At 35.8% G+C, this 11269-nt stretch overlaps 1 long non-coding RNA gene across 2 annotated transcripts; it reads right to left on the reverse strand.

The window, feature by feature from the left end:
- Positions 1-598: 598 nt before the first annotated feature.
- LOC130459410 (uncharacterized) lies at positions 599-6095 on the reverse strand. 2 transcript variants are annotated; one of them, XR_008918795.1, is made up of 4 exons: positions 5791-6095; positions 4576-4748; positions 2570-2646; positions 599-822 (listed from the first exon to the last, which is right to left on the reverse strand). It is a non-coding gene; the product is annotated as an uncharacterized lncRNA (long non-coding RNA). The 2 variants fall into 2 exon arrangements; XR_008918797.1 differs by having other exon boundaries at positions 5773-6095.
- Between the last annotated feature and the right edge of the window lie 5174 nt (positions 6096-11269).

The raw sequence follows: 11269 nt of genomic DNA on the forward strand, positions 1-11269 counted from the left end.
TTATTAGAGATCACGATGAGTTGAGTGATCGTGATGATTTCTCGAGAAACTAGAGGAAAAAATCTCAAGTGCGGGCTCATTTTAAGGGGTTTAGTGCGGGCTTTTACATGTGTAGCACATGGCCTGCCCACACTTGGCATTTCTCAAGTGCTGCCAATATATGAGCCCGCACAAAACTATTTTTGTGCTGCCAATTTAGAAAATGTGCCCGCACTTGACAACTTTGTGCTGCCAATTTTCGAATACGTGCCCGCACTTGACAAAGTTTGTGCTGCCAATTTTCAAATACGTGCCCGCACTTGACAAACTTTGTGCTGCCAATTTTTTAAATGTGCCCGCACTTGACAACTTTTGTGCTGCCAATTTTTAAAATGAGCCCGCACTTGATAAACTTTGTGCTGGCAATTTTGTAAATGAGCCCGCACTTGACAACTTTTGTGCTGCCAATTTTGGGAATGAGTCCGCACTTGTGATATATATATACGAGCCTATAAACGAGCCGTATTTGTTATATATCCTATTTTCCTGCCACATATTTTATATAATTGGACCACGCCACTAGTTAACCTCCATACATCATATAAAAAAGTACCCAGTTATATAGATAATTAAATTGTACAGTTGAAATCTCGATTACATAACAGTCATAAAAAACTAGCATCCGTAACCTAAAATTCTTTACAAGGAAATATCAAAAACAATACTAAAATTCACTACAAGAAAATATCAAAGACAATCACTAGAAATGAAGTTTGCCAACTTTTCTCGAACTTCATTTATCTCTTCAATCGTGAAAGGCTCCTCCCTCGAATTTTTGAGTACCTTACGAAGATCGACAATAAAAAAAATATATGTATACTTTAGTTAGTTATATTATAAATATTGTATCGTAAAATAAAGTAAGACTTAATTTGCTCATACCAATGAAATAAAGAATAAAATTGTCGTTTTCGATCCAAACTCTTAACTAATGAACCTATATAGATATTCTAAACCTTTTACATGTTTAACATATTGTTTTTATGTTTATAAGTCTCATTATTACCTAATTTGGTCAAGTTATGCACAATTAAGGGTCGTTTGATCGTTATATGTAATAATTTTACTAACATTGTCGTTTTTGCTCCTAACTTTTAACTAATGAACCTAAAAAGGTATTCCAAACCATATAATTGTTTAAAATACTTGGTTTTATGTTTCTAAGTCTCATTCTTACCTAGTTTGGTCAAGTAATGCATATTTAAGGGTCGTTTGATCGTTATATGTCATATTTTGACTAAAATTGTCGTTTTCGCTCCTAACTCTTAACTAATGAACCTAAAAAGGTATTTGAAGCCATATACATGGTTAACATACTTGTTTTTATGTTTCTAAGTCTCATTCTTACCTATTTTGGTCAAGTTATGCACATTTAAGGGTCTTTTGATCCTTATATGTTATATTTTGACTAAAATTGTCGTTTTTGCTCCTAATTCTTAACTAATGGACCTAAAAAGGTATTTTAAACCATATACATGTTTAACATGCTTGGTTTATGTTTCTAAGTCTCATTCTTACCTAGTTTGGTCAAGTAATGCATATTTAAGGGTCGTTTGATCGTTATATGTCATATTTTGACTAAAATTATCGTTTTTGCTCCTAACTCTTAACTAATGAACCTAAAAAGCTATTTGAAGCCATATACATGGTTAACATACTTGTTTTTATGTTTCTAAGTCTCATTCTTTCCTATTTTGGTCAAGTTATGCACATTTAAGGGTCTTTTGATCCTTATATGTTATATTTTGACTAAAATTGTCGTTTTCGCTCCTAATTCTTAACTAATGGACCTAAAAAGGTATTTTAAACCATATACATGTTTAACATGCTTGGTTTTATGTTTCTAAGTCTTATTCTTACCTATTTTGGTCAAGTAATGCACATTTAAGGGTCGTTTGATCCTTATATGTCATATTTTGACTAAAATTATCGTTTTCGCTCCTAACTCTTAACTAATGAACCTAAAAAGGTATTCCAAACCATATAAATGTTTAACATATATGGTTTTAAGTTTCTAAGTCTAACTCTTACCTAGTTTGGTCAAGTTATGCACATTTAAGGGTCGTTTGATCGTTATATGTCATATTTTGACTAAAATTGTCGTTTTCTTTCCTAACTCTTAACTAATGAACCTAAAAAGGTATTTGAAACCATATAAATGTTTCACATACTTGGTTTTATGTTTCTAAGTCTCATTCTTACTTAGTTTGGTCAAGTTATACACATGTAAGGGTCGTTTAATCGTTATATGTCATATTTTGACTAAAATTGTCGTTTTTGCTCCTAGCTCTTAACTAATGAATTTAAATAGATATTCTAAACCTTTTACATGTTTAATATACTTAGGTTTATGTTTATAATTCTCATTATTGCCTAATTTGGTCAAGTTATGCACATTTAAGGGTCGTTTGATTGTTATATGTCATTATTTTGACTAAAATTGTCGTTTTCGCTCTTAACTCTTAACGAATGAATCTAAGTAGATATTCTAAACCTTTTACCTAAATAGATATAGATAAATTCCATATACCTCATACATCTCTTGTAACTTATTCACGATGTCCCCATCTTCATATTTACCAAATAGCGAAGATGTCATGCAAACACCTATAGAACCCGTGAGAAAAAAGAGTAAGATGTTACCAACCAAAAGCAAAGTACATTAAAAAAAACAGAAGTGTCAAGTTGGAACTTTTTCAATTTATTGAACATGCATGCTTTGCGCTTTACGAAATATGATAACTGGTTGGAAACATCTACCTTGCATAATATTGTATGCATCTTAACTTGTAAGATCCAATGTTATTGATCATAAACTTCACATTAGGCTCATCATTTACTCAATGGCCATCTCAAACCTACTCGTTTTAAACTAATTTCGGTCCTAATTTTCAACTAATGAAATTAAATAAGTATTTTAAACCTTTTACATGTCAAATATAGTTATTTTTATGTTCAAATACTCATTCTCACCTACTTTGGTCATGTTATGCACATTTAAGGCTCGTTTGTTCATTATAGTTCATATTTTAACTAAAATGACTTATTTTGCTCCTAAGTTTCAACTAATGAACTTAAATAAGTATTTGAAACCATTTTAAAATATACTTAGTTTTAATTTTAAAATACTCATTCTCCTACTTTGGTCAAGTTATACACATTTAAGGCTTATTTGATCATTATAGGCCATATTTTGACTAAAATGACTTATTTTAGTCCCAACTTTGAACTAATGAACCTAAATAAGTATTAAAAACCATTTACAAGTTTATTAGGTTTATTTTAAAGTTTCTAAGCCTAAATCTCACCTACTTTGGACAAGTTATTCACATTTTAGGCTAGTTTGTTTATTATAGGTCGTATTTGACTAAAATGGCTTATTTCGCTCCCAATTTTGAACTAATGAATATAAATAAGAATTTTAAACCCTTTACATGTTTATTAGACTAACTTTAATGTTTCTAAGATTCATTCTCACCTACTTGGGTCAAGTTATACACCTTTAAGGCTCGTTTGATCATTATAGATCACATTTTGACTAAAATGGTTTATTTCGGTCCTAATTTTCAACTAATGAACTTAAATAAGTATTTTAAACCTTTTACATGTCAAATATACTTAAGTTCAAATACTAATTCTCACCTAATTTAGTCAAGTTATACACATTTAAGGCTCGTTTGATCATTATAGGCGACATTTTGCCTAAAATGGTTTATTTTGGTATCAACTTTAAACTAGTGAACTTAAATAAGTATTTAAAACGTTTTACATGCTTAATACACTTAGTTTTTTTTGTTTGAAAGACTCATTATCACCTACTTTGGTCATGTTATGTACATTTAAGGCTCGTTTATTCGTTATAGTTAGACTAAAATGGCTTATTTCGTTCCTAACTTTCAACTAATGAACTTAAATAAGTATTTTAAACCCTTTACATGTTCATTAGACTTTGTTTAATATTTCAAAGACTAATTCTCAAATATAACTTGCAACTAAGGCAAAAGCCGACAATTGGTGAAAATCGACAACCTGGCTGAATCGCAAAGCAAACACCAACAATCAAATTGAATGAGCAAAAGTCCATTCAGGCATAAAATCACATTTATTTGTCATTGGAAAATGGAATTTCCGTTACCCCTATAGTGCTAAATTCCAAATTAATAATAGTAATTAGATTAATAACATGGTTACTTAAGAGCCACAAACTAAGCAATGCACAACGGCAACCTCAATTTACATGATTCACGGTAATAATTCCTTAAGCTACCAATGCAACTCGGTGCCTATTTGACACATAAATAGTAAGCAAAGGTCAACAAATGTTTTCATCTACAATCCCGAAAAAAAATATACATCAACAGCAAGTCAGTAAGAGATTAACACACTCCCGGAGCATATATTTCTCGACTACTACTGAATATTCTATTGTTACTCACATACTGAGTGTTAATTATGCATCCATTTCAAAGTATAATTGCTAAATGCAGAAGAAAAAATCTATCAAATGCCAAAAAGTCAATAACTAATTAAAATTACCTCTCAACTTTGTCACTCCAAGAGCCAAAGACGGTGATGTAGAGCAGATGCAGAACCCATCTGATTGTATGCGTTAGCATTAAACGTGGTCACTCGACTCACTCAAAGAGCCAAAAATGTTGTTGTAGCAGCTGATGCAGACCCCACCCGATTAAACCCAACACACTTCGGCCCTAAACACCCACACCAGTTGCATAAAGTGATGCACAACAGCAGCAACAACAGTTCGGATTAGAGTGCGTACAGTATGCAGCAGCAGTAAACAATAACAGCAGTAAGCAGAGCAGTAAATACCATCACTAGTCCGGACAGAAACTAGTGTAAAACAGTTAGAAGCGTCCCCAAAATAAAATTTAAAGACGCATATGGGTTTTGAATTGGAATATTACTCTTAAGTATAAAATCATGACAACTGACAATCATAATATGGCACTAGAAAAAATGGACAAGTTCAGCTGGGAAGATGAAATTCCAAATTGATTTTGATTCGTGTCCCTTGCATTTACCAGAGTATACAAGTCGCCCCTTGAACACATAATGACATCAAAGCTAAACATAGGCCATTAACCATATTACTAAATGAGAGTAAATACTTGCAGACTGTTAATCACCTATTACAGAAAAGCTTTCATAACTAACTATTAGTATTAGATTGCAATCTTATTTCTCAGGCCAAGGTCACAATCAACATCACAGAGTTTCATTGCCTCCCTCCAACTTAGACTACCTATCATAATTACAATCACAATTTGTTTTCCTTAACAAATGAACTTTCTGCTTCCTAAGAATGAATCAATTCAATTGGGGAAACCTGCTAGGAGTATTACACTGCCAATTAAGTTCAACGAGCATTTTAATTGCTACTCCATAAATAATTATTCATAATTTAATGTGAAGTAAATTACAATCAGCTAATTTTCAAGAAAGAAAAGATAATTAAATTGAAACATAGCATAATTCTGCACAAATAATTATAAGAAATTAAAAAAATAAAAACCCAATTCTTTATATTTGGTACTGAATAAGAAATTTCAGTTCTTTAGAACAATAGAAATTCGATTGATAATTTATTGAATAATTAAGCAGAAATTAGTGAATTTTATAACTGGGAAATCTACAGATGAATTTGAATTGAATTCTACAGATGAATTGAAACTAAAACGTAGGTTAAATCACAAAGAGAGATAGAGGAATTACATGGGCAACTTAATTCACCTGAATAGTTGAATGATTTCTTCAAATTAGGGTGACTCGAATCTTCTGGTCTATTCTTCATCTCTGCCTAGTTGGTGGTGGATTCAGGACCACCGTTGGCGGCGGCGGTACAGACTGGAGACGAGGGAGAACGCAGTGACTGGAGACGAGGGAGATCGCAAAGACAAGTGAGATGGAGGGTGGAGCTACTGCAACAATCAACCCCCCAACATCAATGAGAAACTACGCAATGGCGGAGAGATTCGGCGGTGAAGAAGAAACGGCGACCGCAGAGGAGAGAGAAAACGTAGGTGAAGAGGGAGAAAATTGGGGAGAGCGAAAATGAAGCTTCGTTAATTTTAGAATTTTTTTTTTTAATTGTATATTTAGAAAAGTTTTGTGCGGCACTTGTGAAATGAGCCTGCACTTGAGTTTTAAAGCCCGCACTTAAACTCAAGTGCTGCCACTTTTCTAAAATGACCCGCACTTGTGAAAATGATTTGTTTTAGTGATCACAAGTGCTGCCAATTTATTATATGAGCCGCACTTGAAGGGAAGCACATGTCAATTTTTCTTCTAGGCGCTGTAGCCAATTTGTGGACTACGGTGTTTGTCGTTTTGGGGAGATTATTTAAAGGAACTGTTGCTTTTAAGGCGTACAGTTATTGCAATAGTTGGGCGAGTCTATGTGTCCCGAGGAACATACCTTGAGGCGTAAGACTTTGATCGCTCTTGTTGTTATTTTGAACGTTTATTTTTTCTTTTGAACGTGTTCGTGAATGTTCGGTACTTAGAATGTATGTGCGAACGAGGGTTCATAGAATGGCCGTTGCGTGCGGTCCATTAATCAGTTCGCTTGAATCAATTTTTTTTTTGAGCAATTACTGATGTTGAACAGTTTGCTTAGAAGCTTCAGAGGGTTCAGGCCCATTCATGAAGTGGGCTCAAGCATCGTGCCCTTTCGATCGTTCAAACATTTGCTTTAAGATTTTTTTATTTTGCTACGGTCGTTTCGTAGCTTGGAGCCCCCAAGTATGCATGTTGGGATGCTTCCTTTTGGCATACGATTTTTGTAGGTTCTTTCGAGAAAGATTCCTTGGGGTTCCGCTCGTGTAGGTGCGAGCTATCCCTTCCGTGGTAGGTAATGTTTTGCTACCTTTAATCCTTAATGTAGAAGTCGTGTGGCTTGAATTTTGAATTTGGGCGATAAGTAGTCTTTGCCTCATACTCTTGGTCGTGCCCACATTAGTGCAATATGCCTTACTCTTTTTTTTTAGACTTGTACCGTGGGATGGTTGAACTTATGGTGTGACGTAGGCTTGTGTGGCCTAACAACGTGTCTTAGAACATTCCTCCAGGTGTTGGGATATCATTATTATTTTTTTGCATTGGAGTATTTCATCACACCTCGTTCAGGTGTTCGAACAAGTGTAGCACCTTCCGCGTGGGTGTGCACGGCTTATTACTTCGTTCGATGCGAGGATTCATAGATGTTTCTTTCTTGTTTTTATCCTTGATTTTTCTTTCACTTTTGCTTTGGAATGACGTAGACTGTGTAACAGACGCTTGTAGGGCGAGCGTTATGTGCAGTAGTTTGATCGGAGTTTTGGTGACTCGCGATTTCCAATTACCCTTGATAGTGGGGTGACTTTATATATTCTAAGTGATGCTTAGAATTTGGGAGGGGTTGTAGCCGTTCTAAGGTTCGTTTTACACGATCAAACCTTAGTATTGTGCCCCTATGACGTGTGTATAGCATTAGCGTCGAGAATTTGCGATAAAATCGTCATTTCGAGCATTTTTAGAGTGTTTTTCTCAAGCCCCAATTGTAGCTACGGGATTGGCTTGGTGCTATAATGCTTGGCATACGTTTTTATGCATTCATGGTGACATGGATCATGAATAGTTTGAACCAGACTCGTTTAGTGCGAGGTACGTTCGAGTAGTGATTTGCTACTTCTCTTGTAAATGTCGTATTGTGCGACATTGTCATGGTCAAGGTAGTCACATGTTGAAGCGTGCCTTGACCAGAAGCTAGGTGCCTTTCTTTACCCATAATCATATTTAAAAATCTTTTTGACTCACTTGCAACATCGAGATAAACGCATACTTAGCTTAAACCAATGACACTTTATTACGTTCGAAGAAGTCTTTGAAAATTATTTGAAATCAGAGTCCTACTGTGTACAATCCGAGGTGTCCTAAGTAAGTTGACTTATAGAAGGGTTCGTACAGGATTACATGAGTGAATCAAAATACTGTTACGATTTTTGGAATGCTGTCTAAGGATTTGCTGGAAGCCAGGGTGCAGGCGTCAAGATATTACTTGTGCCCGTGTGGCACATGCTTTAGGCTTTTAGGCCCATCTTTTCCAGAATTGCGGGGATATAAACCTCTTTCAAATTGACTTAGATTTACTTGGTGTATGTCTGCACAAAAGGTCAAGGTATACTTAGTTCTTTCCCTAGCTCTTTCATTTCAATTTTTAGCCCCCAGTTGCTATTATGTCTTCTCATTAATGATGCTTTTAGATTTCGATTTTAGATGCCCGTGTCATATGTCTGAGTAGGGTGAGCCTTGGTTAAGATCCAAGTCCTATTGACAATGTTTGATTTTTTCAAAGGGGATTCGCAAGCATTTGAATTACCATGAACGGATGCCTTAAGTTCGAAGGAACGATGGGGCGACGCCGTAGAACAATCCTCTTTATTGCAAGCTTACTGCCTTTACTACTTGTTGGCGATTATGACTGTGTCTAGTGGTGAAAGAAGGTCATAATTAGTGAGTTACTTAGCTTTAGGGAGGGTCAAGTCGAGTATTTTAGAGGCCATGAACGCTCGCGCTAGCCCCCATTCAATTGAGGCAAAGCGATCTTTTGAGTATTGGCTAAGTGCCTAGGAGTGTGAGTGCTCTTTCTGGCAAGGGTACGTGCCCTTATTATTTTTCGATGTGTGCTCATTTTGGCATCTTGATGACTTGAATTCTTCCTTTGACTTTAAATTTTTCTTTCGACTTGGATTAAATTTCAATAAGGGACTCTTTTTTTATTCTTGTTATTCTTTAGGCTTTAACATTTTTGCAAATTGGTTGAACCGAATCATGGATTGCCTACGTATCCGCTTTAAATAGATTTAATTTGGAATCAGGTCTTGCGTAGTTCTTAGCCAGAAAAGTTTTTCTTAGAATGCCGATTTTAAACAAGTACGTTCGAGTGGAATCGTAATGTTTGAAATAGGGTGAAATAAGTGTACGAAAATTTTGGAGCGTGCGTATTTTGCGTATTTTATATGATCTTCTACACCCAAGTGTTCGTTATTCTTCCGCATATATATAGGAACACTTTTAGGAATTGGGAGTTGAAAAGTGATAAGCAAGAACGGCGCCCAGGGCTGGGCGTTATTATTTTCGGCGCCCTGAACTGGGCGTTGAAAACATGTTCTGGGCTGCCTTTTTGCGCTGCTCCTTTTCGTTTTGTGCCTAATATTTGTGAATCTTGTTTGTGCGCTAAATGCTTCTTTTTCTTTTTTAGACGAACCTTAAAGGCGCTTTGCAAAGTTTCTTTTTTTTTTTTTTTTTTTTTTTACGCTAAGCATAGAATGTACTTTTCATTTGTCTTTTTTTTTATTCGTGACTCAAGACGGCTTGAAATATGGGTTGAATGAGATAGGATAATTTGTATAGGTATTAGTCAAGCATGAGGATTGGAAAGGGTAGAAGATCGTAGAACTTTATGTAGTTTTTGTGGTATGATTTGGATTGGTTGACTCAATTCTTTTCCTTCGTTTACTTGGGTAAATTTCGCACTTTGGGAGGTACGGGCTAAGTATTTCATGGCTCGCTCTTTTCGCTCTCCCTTTTCTCTTTCTCTTTTTTCTTTTTTGCTTGGGATTTCTCCCCCTTTTTATTTGGGGCTAAAAGGTAAATGGTTGTGGTCTTTAAGTCACGAGGCGAGACTGAGTGAGCCTCGTTTGGTAGGCCTATAGTGGACCTTTAATTTTAGTAGGCCTAGGGTGGACCTTTAAATTGTCTTACTTTGCAAGCGTATTTAGTCGTTTCTTAAAATGTGCAAATAGCGTAGATTCAAAATGTTGTTTTTACTTTATTGAAATTTAACGAAAGAATTACATCGAAAATAATTTTTTTGCTTCTTTTCAGATTCCAGTTTCCAGGATTTAATTGGAAGTTGTGATTTAGACTCGAACTTTCAATAATTTTTCTAATTATAACTCGTGTATGAATACAAGGAGGTGGCCTAGACTCAAAATAATGATGTGGCGTAAGCCTATAATACTTGACCAAGCGACTTTCGGACTTGGGCTAATTGGACCATAACTTTCGTTGGTTGACACTTTAGATTTTAACCCTTGGGTGATCATTTGTCATGCGCCATTTTGCTTAATGTTGGCAAGGTAGTTAGTTGGGGAGATCGAATTTTCATTTTTGCAAGACTAGAATCATTAGTGCGGCTTCCCTCTTAGTGTGTACTGCTTTACCCCGATGGCAGCCTTATGGCATGCCGATTTGGGTATTTTCATGGTTCGTCATGTTGCATTCATGGAAAATCTTTTAGTCCGTACTTAGGAGTATTTCAAGGAGCGAGTGGCTCGAGAGGACTATGATAGTCGTGACCCAATGTGATCATAAGCCTTGAGGCCATTAATTCCTTTTTTGCCAATGGTATTGACACCTTAGGCTCACTTTGGGGGTTGTGCGACTATGGGGGAATGATTTTCAGAATGTGACTGTTTCCATTTTGCAAATACTTGAATTACATAATATATTCTTTTTATTGGTGAGAGGGAGTATTGAGGCCGTAGATTCTTAGCAAGGGATGACAATTACATATGGGTGCTTATTGATTTCTTTTAAATGTTAGGAAGGGAGACTCAATATGGTTTGACCTTTTAACTTGCAGAACGACACCAAGCATTAGGACCGTTTCTATGCATAAGACAACTAAGACTTAGGATTTAGATTATACTTTGGCATAGCCTAGTCTAGACTCGCATTTATTTATTTTTTATTCGAACATTAATTTTCCTTGAAAACTTTATTTGAACATCATTTTGTTGAATACTTTGCCCATGTGACATTCAAGGTCATTTAATCAGCGTGCTCGGTTTTGGTGCCGAACATTGTCGTCATTAGGAGGCCTAATGACGACACAAAGAGTTGTTTATTTTATAAGTCTTTATTAGAATCGAGTGCCTTTTTTCATACGTCCTCGTAGCAAATTTGTTACGAATTTTTTATTGCTACGTATATTTTGTGCGCGGGTACCGAGGCTGCGGTGCCTGGCCAAAAGGCCAAGCAGCAACTTCAGCACCCAACAGGGGCGTTGAAATAATTGGCGCCCAGCCAGGGGCGCTGAAAATACGTCCCTGGCTGGTACTCGTATTTTGTTCGTCTATTTTTTTCGTACATACGACTTAATTTTGCGTGCTTGCCCAATAACGTCCTTTGCGCGTTATGCAGCGTCGTGGGATCCGTTACAGGCCGT

Source organism: Spinacia oleracea, chromosome 4 (genome assembly GCF_020520425.1).
Source record: "Spinacia oleracea cultivar Varoflay chromosome 4, BTI_SOV_V1, whole genome shotgun sequence".
Lineage (NCBI taxonomy): Eukaryota > Viridiplantae > Streptophyta > Magnoliopsida > Caryophyllales > Amaranthaceae > Spinacia > Spinacia oleracea.